The following is a 17,386-nucleotide window of genomic DNA, read 5'->3' as shown; positions in this document are numbered from 1 at the left end:
AGCACCTCATTGTGCAAAGCAACCTTAGTGTTTTTGGAATGATGCCATGTAAGTTCATACCTGATAGTAGCCTGGGAAAATTCAATGTTTGGGCAAAATCTCTGAGAACACTCAGATCTGTAAAGATAATATGTGAATGACATGGAAAAGAGCAGTTCCATATTGCTTTCTCCCATCTCTCTTGTAGCATCTAATAAATAAGCCAAGATGTCTGAGCCTTTTAACTGGAGAAAGGGGAAATAACACTAATGTCATGATGTCATTTAATGCATTTCACTTACTAGAAGTTATAAAGAAAGACAGTCAAGGCTGCTGTTTGCAGTAGCAGCCAGACAACTCTTACAATGCTTGGCTCAGCCTTCTTCCATATTTGAGCTTCAGCTCTTTGATTTGAACTTTCTTTTGGAACTTTCAGTAAATCTTAGTGAATTAGATTGTATCCTATACATGTTTAGACAGAACTAAATCCTGCAACTCTGAGCCTCTCTCACCGAGCCATACATAGGTTTATGCCCTTAATCATAGTTAGTATTGGAAAACAAGTTTCAGATTAATTTGTTTCTGTATCTATTTAGATTTGATGCAGTTTGCTATCCTTCACCTAAAATGTACTGCTGACACCTGCCCACAATTCTAACATCTATATGGACAGTAAATGGTCCAGATACCCAGGTCAGCAGTTCTCATCACTATGGATATAGCCATTGTATTATTTTCTAAATAATTATTTAGAAATTTCTATTTCTAAATGAATTTTTTTCTACTTCATACTGTAAGTATAAACCAGTACTTACAATTGTAATTAAAATTACTTGTTTATAATTATAAACAAGTATTTGTTTTTCCTAACCAAAACCAGCAGTCACCACATATACTAACATTTTAACCATGTATCATGAACTCAATAACTTCTAATTTATGTACTTAGAAGTGTTCATTGCCCCATTGGTTAGGTTTTTGCATATTTGTGACAAACTATTTTAAATATTTACATGACAGTGTTGTGTGCCACAGGGATACTAAAAATAAACAATTGTATATTATTTAAGGTATCCACATAACAACAACAAGTCCGCTATGTTTGTGTGTGGGTGCATATTTGTGTGTTTGCAGACACATTAATTGTGGGGATAAATGTGCCAAATAAAACTGCCAGGTCAGCTTCTAACATATATATTAAAATGGTAACATCTGAACTGTGAAATACCGCTAAGCCCATAACTCAGAAGGAATTGGAAGCATGGTAAAATGGCATTGTATTCTTACTGTGAGTTCTTTGCAAAGGGGAAGGGAAGGGAAGGGAAGGGAAGGGAAGGGAGAAAGGGTTTCCAGTCTATTACATTAGTGGTCCAGTCCTAACAAAATCTCCATATACATTTTATGGATTGGTATTTCAAATAATTGCAGAAGATCACTAATCATAGTTGAATAAATCAATACATAGTTGATGCGATGCTCATTACAGTAACTAATTATTTATATGAAAAATTATAATTATGCATTTAGAAGTAATTACTGTAATTCAAATAGAAATGCAGTGCATCTCACCAGAGTGAGAAGTACAACCAGGTAATAATCTACTTGCATGTTTGGCCTGCTGTCCAAGTGATAACTACTGGCAGATGTCAAGGTCCTTCCCCATTCCCATTTATGGGTCCTTATCTTCAAATCTGGACTTCAACTCGGTATTGTTTCAAATAAAAGATGCCTTCAGACAGACAACTGCCCTCTAAAAGCCATTCAAATGGAGCACTTCACTCTGAAAAAGAGGATGGTTCATGGCCAACCTAAGTATACAGGTAGAGGTACCCTTGACAAATGTGGTCTGAAGCTGCTTTTAGAATCACAGTATACTTCTCTGTAAACAGCAGGATGATGATAAAGTAAAAATCTCACATGAATCCTCACTTATGTTTAGCATCATAAAAGGTAACATTAAAATAATAGTAATATAAATAACTCCAGCAGGCTTAAAAGCAGTGCAACAGTCTTCTAGAATGATACAGAAGACCAGCAATTCTAGTCCATTGTTAGGCATTTTATATGCACCAGTCTCTTGGTGCCTTTGAATCACATTAAGATTAAGATGGGGGAGGAAGACAGCCTTTTTCTGAAGTAAAGCACTAATGGAAGAAAACTGCCTTCCAGCTGCATTTGCATTAATGACAACCGACCTTTAAAAACAGCTCTGCTTTCCTATTAGAGACAAAGTTGAAATACGAAGTAGGTCAAAAGAAAGATACACTTGATTCACAACTCAGCTCCAGAAGATCACAACAGAAAATGGTGGGGGGGGGGGGCGAGTCGAGAAAACCCCAGTGGTGGGTGGAATTGTTACTAATGCAAAGCAAAGCTTAGGTGAAAAGATTCCTTTCTATGTAGAGCAAACAGGAGGGGAACTTTTCAAAGAATAAAAATTATGCTGTCCTGTGGCTGTGTTAAGTGTTTCCTAAGGCTTCACTTGGGTCCCCTGCTATCAGTCACAACCAGAGTCTACTTTACAGTCTAATTCCTAAGACACATCTCCAGCATGGGGAAAAAAATAGAAATGGCTTCTTAAGGGATAATAAACCATGTCAATGGACAGAACTCTTTGTGACGCCCTTGAAAAACTACCACTGTGATGCATTCAGCAACAGAAAAACGCAGGGCCTTTTTGCACACTGAAGATATGGCATGGGTTTGAACAGATGTTCCTTCTCAGGCATAGAGGCATGCAAGCTCCCAATATGGAGGCCTGCACTTTTGGTGTCCTCAGCAAAAGCAGCATTACACAAACACCTATAAGGCACTTCTTTCTCTCACTTATATGCCAACTGGTCATTTGGCGAGATATATACATGTGTAGACATTCACACATACAGAGAGCAACATGTCACACACACATCCCACACCAAAGAGCAAACAATGGACGGAAACAGAGAAAAATCTCTGAGGTGAAGAAGATGCAGCAGCAGCCACTCTACCATGGTTGTTGCTATTATATATGACTGGGCAATATCTTAAATATTGTTTAAAGTGTGGACTGGAAAGCAGCCCATTTTGTTTGTTTGTTTAAAACTCTTATATGCCATCCTCTATGCATGGCATCTCAGGACAGCTTGCAACATTAAAATCCAAAATGAATAATAATTGATACAAATATAAAGCAATATACAACCAATAAAAATAAATTAAGTCAAGATCGACGGATTAAAATTATTAAAATACTAACTTTTAAAATAACACTTAAATGAAAAGGTTTGACCTGACACCGAAAAGAATATCTTTTACCTTATTAATGTTTTTGAATACTCTTTTGCAGCTGTTATTGTTCTGGGAATAGCATCACATAGAGTATGGACCACAACTGCAGATTGTCTTCAGGCCCACACTGAGTTTCGGGTGGCACAAAACTGGGTACATTCTAGTTTTAAAAGATACGAAATGGATTTCTTGCAAATCCTTAGCCTAGTCTCTTGTTTTTTTCATATATGGAATATAAGATTTTGTTCCTGTTGTGATCCAGCATTTCTTTCCTCTTGATATTTCCCAATGAAGGTTGCTTCTGGGTTTGCAGAGCAACAACAAAGGGTCATCTTTCAAGCATACCTTCCCAGTCTATCTATTTTTACGGAGCCGAAGTGCATGGCTTTATTTTTTTTCCGAGAAACACTTCTTGACCATTGTAAGCCCTATTTGAGTTTGATTCTGTCCAATGAGTACATATAGTGGTATCATCTCCCTATGATTAGAAATTGCGGTAGTTAATGGTAGTTACTGGTGACCAGTTGTGGGGGGAACGTATTCAAAAGACTTATCCCATGTGGCCAGGCCCACAACATGTGGGGTGAGAGCAACAGGGGGCATAGCAGTCATGCCAGCACGCACAGGACCACTGTCCCTCCATGCACTTTTAATTGTGTGAAGAAAATAATGACCAAATAAAGGTAATATTTCATAGAACACCATGGCTTCAGAATCTTCCACCAATTTTTGAACCTCTTGCCTGGTGATTTTTGGTTCCAATGACAACAAGGAGGTCAAAAGTACTAAAGAAGGTCTGCATCTACCACTACTAACCAAAAAATGGACTTCATTGTTTTGATACAATAGTAATCTATAATAAATTCACACATTCCAAATGTAAATGCTACCTAGGAAGTTTTTAAAATCATTTTTAGCTTCTCCAAGTATATAGAAGGCTACGTCCCTTGCAATAAAGAGCTCCTTATCAAGTGGATGGATCTCTATGATTAAGAAAAGAAGAGTGTCCTCCGTAAGTTAGACAGTTTTGAAATGTTGGCTTGCCTCCCACACAATGCATAACAAAGGCACACTCTGGTGTCTAGGTCAACACAATGTAGGCCAAGCCTACACTCTGATTTGCCCCATACAATGAATTAGAAGAGAAGAGAAGCCAGAGCTATTTAAATATAGGAATTAAAATTGCCCGTTACTGAAGCGAGTACATCAATCAAATGTTTTGGCATGTAATGGGCTAGACAAACCAGTGTTGGTAAGCTTGGGGGCATAAAAAGACTCCTCTCTGCCTTTAGCATTTTTCCAAATTACCATGAAATCTCTTTCTATAAGCCACCCAACTTCCAGCAGGTGGATTTACAGGCATTGTGCTGGGAGCACAAAGAATATTCACATACAAACATTTCATTTTGTTTCCTGTTTTGTATTCTCACAGCTAAAATTGCATAAAAGTAAAAAGGGAGGGAGGTGGAAGGAAGGAAGACATTTAACTTTTGAAGTGAGGAATAAATGGGAAACGTCATGTTGTGCACCAAAGCTAGATGCTCTCTGTATGCACCTGCTGTTCTAAGTCGGCACATCAATAGTAACGTCAAGAGGCTCTAGTAAATGAGTTGGATGGAACTTACCTCCAAGTGAATAGATGTATCATAGACTAGCAAGCAAAACACATGGTCAAGGATCCACATACTTAACTAAAGCTCCCTTCCTAAAATCTTGTACATGCTACTGACCCAGCAATCCTAAATGTGTTAAGGGGGAACCTGGCCATCACTAGGCAGTGTATATGTTTTTCACTTGATTAAGGTTACTGGACCTTAGAACCAACCAGCTCTGCAGGGTTCCTTGAATGGCCATACCCGCTTCTCATGGACCCAGTCCTTCCTCTGGCCACCAATTATTTCTGACTTCAGCTCCCATTTTAAAAAGTTGGAATGCCTCTTCTTAAAATTGGTCATTGACAGTAAGAGTGTTAGGCAAAAAGATGTTGGCAATTTTGGTACCACCACAGCTACTTTTTTTAAATTGCACTTTCCAAAATGACTTTTCAGGTTTAAAAGGGGTGGCTGTTCTTGAGCTATAGTTGCACTGGGGCTTCTGAGATGGGGGTGCAGAGAGATCTGCTGCCTTAGAAAAGAGGAGGAAAGGATGCCAGCTGGGGGCACAGAGAGAGGCCTGTGATAATGCAGAAAAAGTGGGGCAAAGGTGCATAACAGAGTGTGTGTGAAAGAGCCATGTGAGCACAGAAAGAGATGAAAGGAGAGAGATGGCAGAGCAGCAAAATCTATGGGTAAAGAAAAAGAGATCAGTGGAGTAGATGATGCGTAGGTGTGCGGAATTGCAAAGGTGGTGGGAGGAAAAGAGACAAGAGTGTGAGTTCTGGTGTGTCATGGAAGTACTGGGCTAGTATAGAGGAAAATACCCAGCGAGAAAGATTGATACTGGGAGGGTTACTGAGGGACTAACTGTATAGAAAAACACCTGCAGCCGTGATGTTACCTGGAGAATGGAACAGTTCATTCCATGGGCATTGCCTAACCCTGTGCTTTCAAACTTGCATGCTAACCAAAATTCAGTTATCCTTCAAAATTCACATTTTTCTCAGTTTTATGATGAATTCCTTGGACTCCGTGTGCACAAAATGCATAAATTAGGGAAATGTATATAAAATGCATATACAAGTGAATATAATATTTAAAATGTCTCATATTAGGGAAAATGGCTTGCACAAATATATAGTAGGCCACACAGCATGAAAAAAATGTATTGCAGCAATTTACATAATAATATGAACACATTTCTATGCATTTTTCCTTTATTTTAATATAAGCTGAAAATACCATAGAAACAGGATGAACAGAGCATACCACTGGGAAATGAGAAACCAAAACAAACAGATTAGCCCATTCAACTGTGTTGAAATTGGCCACAATATTCATTGGCTACAGATAACACAGCTCTGGCATAACACGCAACCAGAAGCCCATTGAGAGGCAGCTCACTGGCTGACTGATTCTCTTTCTAGCCCAATTGTTGCTTAAGGTTGAGAAAAATGGCAGTCCGTACCCACTGCATGGAACCTTGAAGGCACCTTGGTAAGCCACGCTGACCCCTGAGATTGACCCCTGAGCCTTGAGCCCCACTTCCAGCCTAAGTCCGCAGTAGCCAATTATGCAAGTCTTACTGAAATCATCAAAGTTATAGGCAAAGCTGCTTTATAAGCCCTGGGTGCAGGCCAGAGAGGGATTCTCCATCCCAGGTCTACCTCCAGTAGTTTTTCCATTGGCTCTGGGACATTTTCAGTTTGCAATGTAACCAGAGCCAGTATGGATGCTGTCCTCCGTACCATGGTGGCAGCTGAACCACCGCTCACCTCTTGCATCACACACAGTGGTGCAAATGGGGAACCTGGAAATTCGGGAACTGGGTTTCTGTGGAGCAGAGACAGAGAGTGGATGTGACGAGAGAACAGACTGAATGGAAATCAAAAATCTGAATTGAAATAGTATTAAAATATGGTCAGTAGTGGAAATATCAAAAATGGAGAAGCGGCCCTCAGACTTATTTTTCATTGTGCACCCTTGCTTCATGTACACAGATCAGGCCTTTTCTTGGCTCACTGATTTTTTTTTAAGTTCCCAGGCTCTTGAAATAATTTTCACTTCTTTTATTTTAAGGTTTAACTTTTACAAAAGCCTGCTCAGCCTTTCATTCAAAGCAAAGCAATGCATTTACACTTAGCAGGAAGTTTTATCCTTGGGTCTTCAAAGAGATGTAAACCAAGTGACTTCAGTTATTTGATTCTGCAGCCTCTTCTAAGTTGGCCTCTTCTAAGGTGGCAACCTACTGAATGTTCACACTTAATCAGCACAAACTGTTGTAGGTGATGCAAATGTTTATGTGATTGTTCTGTTCTCAGAAAATTCCATCCACATGCCTTTAGACTCACCTTTCCACCTGTGCAGTAAGATAATCTGGTTTCCATATGCAATCAGTTGTGTGATATGAAACAAACTGTGAGGCAGCCTGGCAATCTTTTTCCCAATCCTAAAAGAACACAGAGAAGTTTCTGGGTTGTTGGACTGTTGCTTTTTGCTTTTATTTTTGCAATAAAACATATGAGTATATCATTTGTGAAAATATTATTAAGATGGTTGTCTTCTTGAAATACATTTTTTCTACTTCCGGGTTTTCCAGTACTTATTTTCCCCCTTTTTGTTTCTTTTTACAACATAATTATACAATCGCAAAATAAATATATCACTTTCGCAAGATATGGTTCATTAGTCTCAAATCATTTTTTCTGTCTCTTCAGTCTTTGCTTCCTTCCATAACCCCAAAAGATCTGAATGACAGATCTGAATTTTTGGGGGGTGAGGTGGGGAAAAATAAGTAGAATATAGTATGGTAACAGTATAATTAGAGCACCCTAGCCCAGAAATATCTATATACATCTTTAACACAGTTTTATATCATCTAATATTTCAATGAAATCTCAATATGATTTATTTATATGGCAGGTGCTGGGTTATTAAATGTTTTACCAAATGCATATGAGCAGCAAGTATCACAAATAAAGCCATACAAAAGATTTTATATTTAGTTGGTGACTCCTTCACCAAGATTATCCCTAATTAATAGGGAGCTATATTATCTGGGTTGGATCCAGATTTAGCCATGAGCAACCAGATTAGTGGGAACAGAATTTTCTTCCCTCTCCCTTCCAACATATGTCTAACTTCCACAACCCTGCAGATGTCATATAGACAGCTGAGGGACTCTGTTGAAAGGGATAAGCTGTGCAGGGGTGTGGTAGTCTGCAAATATTAGGAGGGAGCACCTTCTGAGAGACTTCTGATCTGTGGCAAGCAGTTCCTGGATCCAAACCCCTGAGTAGAAGCCCTCCAAACTCTCTGTCCCTCTTTCACTGTTACACACACGTTATGCCTGCTATATCACTCATATATCTAGTTTTTCATTGCTCGTGAGTGCTCAGGATGTTTTCGTCTAGATGTCCTAGAGATATAGCCATTAAGGATTATCATCAGCATTTATTTGTTTGTTTGTTTATTCAGTGATAGCCTCATAATATTTGCATTCTACTTTGCCCTCCCTCTGTTTAACTATGGATTAAAAAACAATCCATGAGGGAGAAAGCCATTATATGAGCATCTAATTACTTTCTAAAAAGTTTCTAGAATGGGTGCAAATCAGCTGTATTACAAGCAATGTTATGTGGTGTGGAAATACATCTATTTGATTATATATGTATGTATTGATTGCACATACTATAGTATACTCTCTATATACACACATATATGTGTGTGTGTAATAATAATAAAAGACTGTACTCTTTCTATTTCTCTATGTATCTATCTATCTATTGATCTTTCTTTATAATTAGGTATGTTTTGGTACTGCCAAGCAAATACGTCAATTTTAGGAAACTGCTTTACAATTTGGGGTTGCTCTTTCTAAGATTTGATTGTATAAATAAGACTAGTGTTTAATGTATAGCCTTTCAGATGCTGTTATAGCCCAGCCAGTATTACCAATAGAGAGGGGTGATAGGACTTACAGTCCAGCATCTGGAGCATTACATGTCTCATGCACTTTTCTAGATAATACCCCCCCACACACACACACACCATTTGGCTGAGCAGAAATAGTAGTAGTTTCATCCCAGGAGAAAGCCAGTTCCAGGTCTCACAAAATAGTTTTGATTGAAGCAGTTTAGTGAGAATGGGGCAGTTTAGATCCTTAGGACTGCATGATGCCTCAGAGCTGAGGTGGCTCTACTGCAAGCCATTGGTCACAGCAAATATATCGTTGCATCTTTGGCAGCAGGATTAGAGATACCCTAGGAAATGAACCAAGCACACTCATGCTGACATCTTCTTCTTGTATGTGAAACATTGTACTACACGCTTCAACCACAGCACTCGCATACATTTCTAAAGAAAATTTATTTTTAGGATTACCTTGGGACCATATGCATTGCCTCGGAGCTCTTCAATCACTCTGTTGTCATAGAAACTGAGCTGCCAATTGGTAAACACCTCCCGTAATACTTATCTATGTAAGTTGACCATCAAGATCCATCAGACACAAACTGCTAATATGAATCAGAAGATGCCTGTCAATGTTAGAGTGCTGCTTTGCCCATAACTGATCATAATATACAGAATCAAAGGCCAGCAATAAGTCAACAAGAGAGGAAATAAAAACTTTTTCAAGCCGGAGGCAGCTTTTGGGATCAAATGATCAACCACAGGACAATGATCAATAGTTTGTGTTCCCTCCCAGAGTCCAATCTTCTTTGAAGATTGTGTCTTTCTGAAAAACATAAAAACTGCCTGCACAGAAATGGTGATAGGAAAAATTCTCAGTTGCAACAGTTTCTAGTCTCTATTTTTCCAGCTATTTGTTACTTCCAAATGCACAGGCTAAAACAATTAGTGGAGCTCTCATTTGGCTGAAATGGTTGCAGAGTTGTAAGGCTGCATACAATAGTTACTAATACTACAGTTATGTGAAGGAACTGTTTCAAAATATTTCTAACCTTCCAGCATTAACAAGAAGTAAATCTACTAGGTGTTTTGTTTTCCTGATTATCTAGTTTATTTAGCCAAAGATTAATAAAGGAACATGTTATTTAAAAGCTGAATGTATTTGATGTCTTCCACTCAAAAGTAATGCAAATGGCATCAGATCAAGGCTGCTTCTCTGCTGAATTTTCCCCTGAATTACATTTGTACCTATTATAGGGTAAAGAGGCTGTATGATGTTGTGATTTATAATGAAATACATGTTTACAATGTCAGACCTGGCATTGATTGATTAAAAGATTGTAATTTCTGAAACAGTAGTTGGCATTTTGATCTAGACATCCTGATTTTAAACATTCACCATAGCCAAAACTTGGTCATTACTTTGAATGGACACAAGTGCACTCAGTGGCTGTATTCAGACAACAAGATAACCCACATTCAAGAGCAGGTTGAGTGTGGGTCATCATTGAACTGTGAGGGGTCATTGAAATGTGGATTGTTGTGCTGTCTGAACTCAGCTGCATTAACAAGGCAAGATTTGTTAAACATGAACAACCTATCAAGAGAACCCATGGTTTATTGATGGGTTCTGAAGTGTGGATAGTTCATGGGTAACAAATCATGGCCTGTTAGCATAGCTGGGTCCAGACACCACAATAACCCATGTTTCAACAAGAATGCATGGTTCAATGACAAACCCACAATCAACCCATATTAAAACCTTGAGTAAGGGATATCATGTTGTCTGAATAGTTCAATATTAGTTCTTGAGTTGAACTCAGGATATCTGTGGTACTCCCTTTCCCCTGCTTTCCCCAAAATTTGCACCCAGAGGATTAGCAGATCCTCCAGAAGAGTGTGGAACATGGCATGGAATTTGAGAGTGGAGGAAGGAATCAGGGAAAATAATCTCATCCTTTTAGGGATGGGAGCCTCTGATGAATCACAGCCTCTTCCAAAAATTTAATGAGTCTTTCCCTTGTGTAAGAACTACTTGGATGCAAACGGTTGTCTCTAACAAAAAATGTGTTATTTTGTAATCCCCTCCAAGATATCCACTAAAAAATAACTAGAAGAATTTATAATGTAGGTGAAGGAGACTAGAATTCTGGTATATATTAATGAAATATGCTAGGAAAAGAAAACCAGTCTCTAAATATATGAAAAGCATAAAAAGTAGAAATCCTCAAATGCAAAAGAATCTAGAGGAGGCTTATTCAAATAAGGTTTAGCCAGGGGGGAACACAATGCACACACACAACACTGAAGTCAAATGACAAATTAAAAGTCATTTCCAGAAGAAAGAAGCTTATTCTTAAAAATCTGGAAGAAACCCCCTTTGAAACAAGGCAGATAGATAAATCACTCCTTCATTTCTTTTAAAAGGATTCAGGATATTACAGTGCTCTTTTTTAACACAACTAGAGATAATGTCCCTTTAAGCAATGGGAATTAATTGTCTGTTTTTATGCGCCTTTTCCCCCTGCAGAACATAATCACTGTCTGTCACACTTTGATGTCATAATCATCTACTGAAGCACCACTGTTAAGGAGAAAATCTGCTTAACTCTCTCCCAAAAAGGGGGCACACACGTGTGTCTTGGAATCGAAGCTCTGGCATTGCTTTACAGCAATGGCCAACAGTTGAATTATAGCAATGTCACATTGTGCCATATTCTGTCTCTGCCGGTGGCATCTCAAAAGCCAAAAAAGCCTTTTTAAGGTTTTATAGTTTTCATCTTAACTAGATCCAAGTGAAATAGTGGCTGTTTGTCTTTTAGTAAACCTATGCTTTTTGTGTATAGTGCATGGATCTGAAGCTAAAGAGAACTTTACTACATTCCCCCACCACTAGGACAGATGCAAGAATTAAATAAATATATGGTTGTTGCTTTCAGGCTAACATTCATTCTTTCTTTTTATTCTTCTTTGAAATGGAAAGGAATCGGCATGGTGCACCTTCTGTCGGAGATAGCATCTAGTTCATTCTGAACAAAGCCTAGTTACCACAAGCTTTTTAAGTTCAGTTGTACTGCCAAGTAAAATCATTTCTTTGTGCTGAAGACCTGCTTTGATTTTGCTCCTTGGAACACTAATTCTTCAAAGACTTTTAATGAATCACAAGTCATGGTCTGTCATGCTTTCAGAGATGAGCCCTGCACAACCAAACCACTTTCTTCACCTGTGAGGCTGTAAACAGTGTGTGTGTGTGTGTGTGTGTGTGTGTGTGTGTGTGTGTGTGTGTAGTAGGTATGCCTGAAAAAAGCAGGTGGCCTGTTGCACCACACCTTGTGGGAAAGGAACTGTGAGCCCAGAAAGGTGAAACGAACACAAAAATCTGTCCTTCATATGGATACTTATTTGGATGTCTGACCTGCTTTTGTTGAACCTTATGTTACTAGAATGTTGTATTGTTGAACCATATGGTTACTAGAAAGTTGTATTTTCACACACCCACACTTCATATATTATATGGATACATACTTATGTGTTAAAATGTGTGTGTGGGTACACATATCTCATTTATTCTTTTATTCTTGTGTTGTATTGCACATTTTTCTATTTTTAAGTGTTTTATAGCATTATTGTGTTTCACTCTTTTTGTCTACCCATAGATAATTCATTACTGGGTTGATTAGAAATACCAATTGATCAGATTGTGGTTTTTTTTTCCTCTTCTTTGTTAGTTTGTTTCACAGAAATAAAGTGAAAAAAACACACACACTTCAACTTAATGTAATTTTCCTTACACGAGCATTGAGCTGAGAGCAGGCAGTTTCCTCATAGCTTAAAGGATTCTGTTGGGTGGTGTGACAGTTTGGCTCAGAGAAGATGTAAATGAGGAATGAAGGGGCCTTTTCTTCAGTGGGCTCTGCTTACCTGTTCACATCCAGTAGCCACCCTCCCTGCAAAAATTACCCTTGAACCACATTGCCCTCCCTATCACCCATCACCCTTAAATCCCCTTCCCCTTTGCTCCCACTCATCATTCAGTCTCCCCCACATTCCTCCTACTTTATCTCCATATCTGAGCTGTGGAACTGCATTGGATGCCAGAGGATCCTAAAATAGGCCAAACGTGAGGAGAGGTGGGGCCCTGCTGGTTAACACCGTTTATCAGCCAACGCAATCACTCACAGGCATGTGTGCACATATGGACTTACAACACAGTCCTTTAAACCAAGTTGAGGAAGAAATTGGTGATATGAAGCCTACTTCATTGCTTTGTTGAGCTGAAGCAAGCAAGCAGTGGGCTCCTTGCATTTGATTAGCCTCCCTGTCAGCTCCGCCAAGCCGGGACTCGTACCTGGACACTGTTTTGTGATGCCAATGCTTTTGGGCAACTTGTGGGCAGCACACAGACAAGGCCTACACATTGGTCCGCATGTGTTGGTCTCAGCCAACACGTGCTTCAGAGCAGTACTGTGCAGCTGGCTATTCACATTGTCATTCAAGATCATAGATAAGAAAGTCAGTCAGTCAGTCAGTCAGTCAGTCAGTCAGTCAGTCAGTCTCTCTCTCTCTCCCCCTGTGTGCATTTGTGTGCATGTATATACAACATATAATGACACAGTGGTGTGAGTCATCATTCAAATAGCTCCCAGCTTCTAATCTAGCCTGCTTTCTAACTAACTGCTAAAATAAAACCCATTCAAAAGAATGGTAATACACATTTTCAAACATTATTCTTAGGCAACCTTTCAGCAAGTCCTCCTCATCTAATAGCTGTACTGACAAAACTGGCTACAGCTAGATATGAGAAGAAAAGAACCTCTTTGGTTCATAGCCCACTCAATGTTCTTTTTATTATGTTAAGAAGCCGATGGCCGCAGCTTAATTATCTTTCTGTAAGGTATGGTGCAATAGTTATAGTGTAAACTGCTTTCCCTATTAAGTTCCTCAGGTGTGTTTTCCTGGCTGTTGGGTTTCTAAATGACATTCCTTTGTACAGAATGTAGGAAGAAATTATGGCTGTAAATGCCTTTACATTCAGCTCAGCTGGTGGATATAAAATCAGTTGGCTTAGTCAACAGGAGCAAAGTGGAAAAGACTGTGGCATTTCATTATCCTTATTATGCACCAATTTTGACCTAGTTTGGGTTTTAAGTGCTTCTTAATAGTTGAAGTGGCAATAGTTGAGCAGGGGGAAAACTGATTTTACTGCAGGCCTATGTTTGATCAGTTGATCTTTCCCTTTTCTCTGTTCTGTCTGCTCATGGTGGACCAAGATGCTAATATTTAACCCGTATTCTCAGAAAAGCATTCATGTAGATACCCTGCTCTTGCATGCGGCATACAATTGTGAAACAACTTCATAACACCCCCTCTTTGTACTATAGAGGAAATGGACTAAGTAGTGAAAGGGAGCACTAAGGCTTCTTACACCTCAGAGCAATCAGAATAGACAACCCCATTCTTTCATATTACGATACAATTCATTCTTGATGTGCCAAGGATGGCTGATAAATTTGTTGGGTGCTTATTGGTGAACTAACCAAGTTCACATTTAATAAACCAATGTATTATGTAATATTCACCCATCCACACATATTGTGAAATAGTTTTAAAAAATCAAAAATGTTTGCAAAATGTGTATCCTTTAATTTGTGAATTGCATCCCAAAAGTTATGCAATGATGTTTTTTCACATAATTATTTTGTGTAGTTTTCCGCAGCATGAAGAGAAGAGAAGAGAAGAGAAGAGAAGAGAAGAGAAGAGAAGAGAAGAGAAGAGGGAAACTGCAGAAAACATTTATGTAAAGGAAAGTGTACAAAACCCATATTAAGGAAAATAGATTTCAAAGAATAGTTCTATTTAGAAAAGTACAACATTGCATGTATTTGAAAAAGTGTGTACAAAAGTGTGTACAAAAGTGTGTTCAGTTTGATAAAGGTGCACAAAAATATGAATTGATTTTCATGCAACCTTTAAAAAGTAAACAGATTCGGAAATGGAACAGAATGAATATCACGACACAAGAAAAATGTGTGATAGCCTGTGTCCATAGCCTGGGCTATGGAACCTTGGCAGATATTTTTATCCCTTATCATGGTAAATTCCAAGAAAATGCTCTACTTTCCATAATAGAACAGTCTAAACTATGTTAGACATCAAATACAACCACATTCCTTCTAGGACAGTTTCCATATCAATATTCCAGTTTAGGTATGCTTTGATTCAGCTTTCAGTAGTAACTGATGGGAAATTATTAACATAGAAAAGCCTTGAGGCCAAAGATATTACAAAAAGTCAGAAATAAGCATGGTGATGGTTAAGCATTTAGCAAGTTAGCCTTAGGCTGATTGTCATGGATACCAGCTAATACAGGAATGGTATTCTTGCTTGTCTTCAGCTAGTTTGAAATCACATTCAAAGAAGAAACTTTTGGAGAAATTCTGATGGGTTAGTTTCATGTTTTCTTTATGTATTATGTAGCCAAGGACTGTGCATTAGTACTCTGTCTTTCATTGTACTTTCATTTCTCTGGCAACCTGTAGCCTCCTTTGCTTCCTGTTCTTATGTTCAAATCCTTGCTGAAGTAATTCTTCCCATTCCTGCCTCCCACTCCCTACCAAAATCATGCCATGTAAGCAGCCTGGGGGCTACAGAGCAATGGAAATATATGTAATGGAAAGGAAAGAAACAGGAACCATACCCTTGGCTACTTTGCTGTTATTGGGTAACTTCAAAACACTGCTCTGATAAATTCAAAATAAATTATAAAATGCCTTTAAAGTGAAGCAGAACACTTGGGAAAGAAGACTTTCAAGAAAATGGAGGACAGAAGTTGGAACAGCACTATCTTCACTTCTTCTCTGATGGTTGGCATAACACTGTCCACTGTGCAGACATTTTGCTGTACACAGAGTTGCTAACACAGTTGATGGTGTTGTCACTGCAAGTGTCCATAATAAAAGCAAAACTCTTAGGAAAAGAAGCTGTGCTCCGGCATCTTTCAATAGTGATCCCTACCTGTGATAAACTAGTGGAAAGATTCTTCTGTCCCTGAAAAAAATCAGTGAAATTATCTGCCTACAAATAGAATAGGTATTTCAAGTACCTATTGTGCATGACTATAGCCCTAATATTTGACAGTCTCTTGATGGATGGCAATTCAAAACATTTTAATTAAAAAATAAAAAAGATATGAATTTATAAAGGTCTTCCTAGTCACCCTCTGTTTGCTCAAATGCAAATTTACCATGGTGTGCCTAATATGCATTACCCAGGACCCAAAACTATCCATATACAAAATTATGAAATCCCAGGCATTCTTCATCTTCCATTACAGGTCTTGGACCAGTACTGTATTGGTCCAATATATCCTTACTTAATGGAAATGATACAGAATCACATACCAAACACTAACTCAGTCGCTGTAGAGTTCATTACTGAATAGCATCTGCTGGTCACTGTACTCAGCTTTCCTGTAAATGTCACTCTATAGCCAAAGTTTCCTGGAATATACATTTATTCAAGTCCCTAAAGCTCTGCAGCTTAAAAGACATCAGTTTTTACATCCACATCCTGGAAGAGCATTGTAAATATGAACAATCGTCTGAGACTTTAAAATAGCTATTCATTGAATTATTTATCTTAATTCCATTAAATACTACACCTGAGACAAGAAATGAACATTTGGGGCTTAGGGTTAGAAAACCATTTTGAGTTGGAATAATTGCTTAAAATCATTCAATGGATTATGATGATGATTAGCCATTATATTTATGACAACTCCATCTGTCATATGTTAGTGTCCATATGGTTGGGCCAGATAAGTGGGTGTTGTTATGCATGTAGCATCAGCTGCCTATGTATGAAAGAGGCCCAAGTGCATCCTTGATACTTTGTTTGATTCCCGAAACTTTTAAGAAGGACATACATGTGGAAATTCAGCGGTGCTAGTCCATAAAGAAATAATTGTGCTCCAGATTAATCTTACTTTCGATGTGCTAATGCTTTCTCTTATGATAAGTCAAAATATTAATTGCTGATTTCAAAACTCCCAAATTATTGAATATTTTATGCTGAATAATCTATTCACTATTTTCCTTTCTGCATTCACATCTTTCCTTCACAGAAAAATCTACCTTTCCTGTGTTTGTATCACAGCAAATGATACCCCATTCAGACATGAAGAGTCTGTGTAGAATCAATCATGAGGAATGGGACTGGTCTAGCCCAACCTATGTTCCCACCCCCCTGTACATATGTGGGACCATGGTCTGAAGAGAAAAGTCTCCTGTACCCATGAAGGTTCTTCATGTGATCCAGGACACTGATTTTCCAGGGTCCTGACTCACCTGGAAAACCTCTGTGGATGCAGGAAGTTGTCTTCTTCAGATGGTTGCCCTACAGAAAAAAGGACACTGGACAGGGAAGAGAGTTGCCTTTTGTCACGTTTGGTTCCACACAGATCCTGAACACCTTACATGCATGCCCAGCACAATCTCATCCTACATCTCTCAGGGAGAGAGATGTTTGGCCATCAGAGCTTGGCAAAATGCATCTGCCTTGTCCTAACAACAGCTCTGGGAGCTGCTTCCAGAACAGTGAGGGAAGTACCATTACAGCAGCATGTCATTTGGGAC

Source organism: Varanus komodoensis, unplaced genomic scaffold, assembly GCF_004798865.1.
Source record: "Varanus komodoensis strain SLA01 unplaced genomic scaffold, ASM479886v1 scaffold1, whole genome shotgun sequence".
Classification (NCBI taxonomy): Eukaryota; Metazoa; Chordata; class Lepidosauria; order Squamata; family Varanidae; genus Varanus; species Varanus komodoensis.
The sequence above is the reverse complement of the archived record's forward strand: the minus strand, read 5'-3'. Positions refer to the sequence as shown.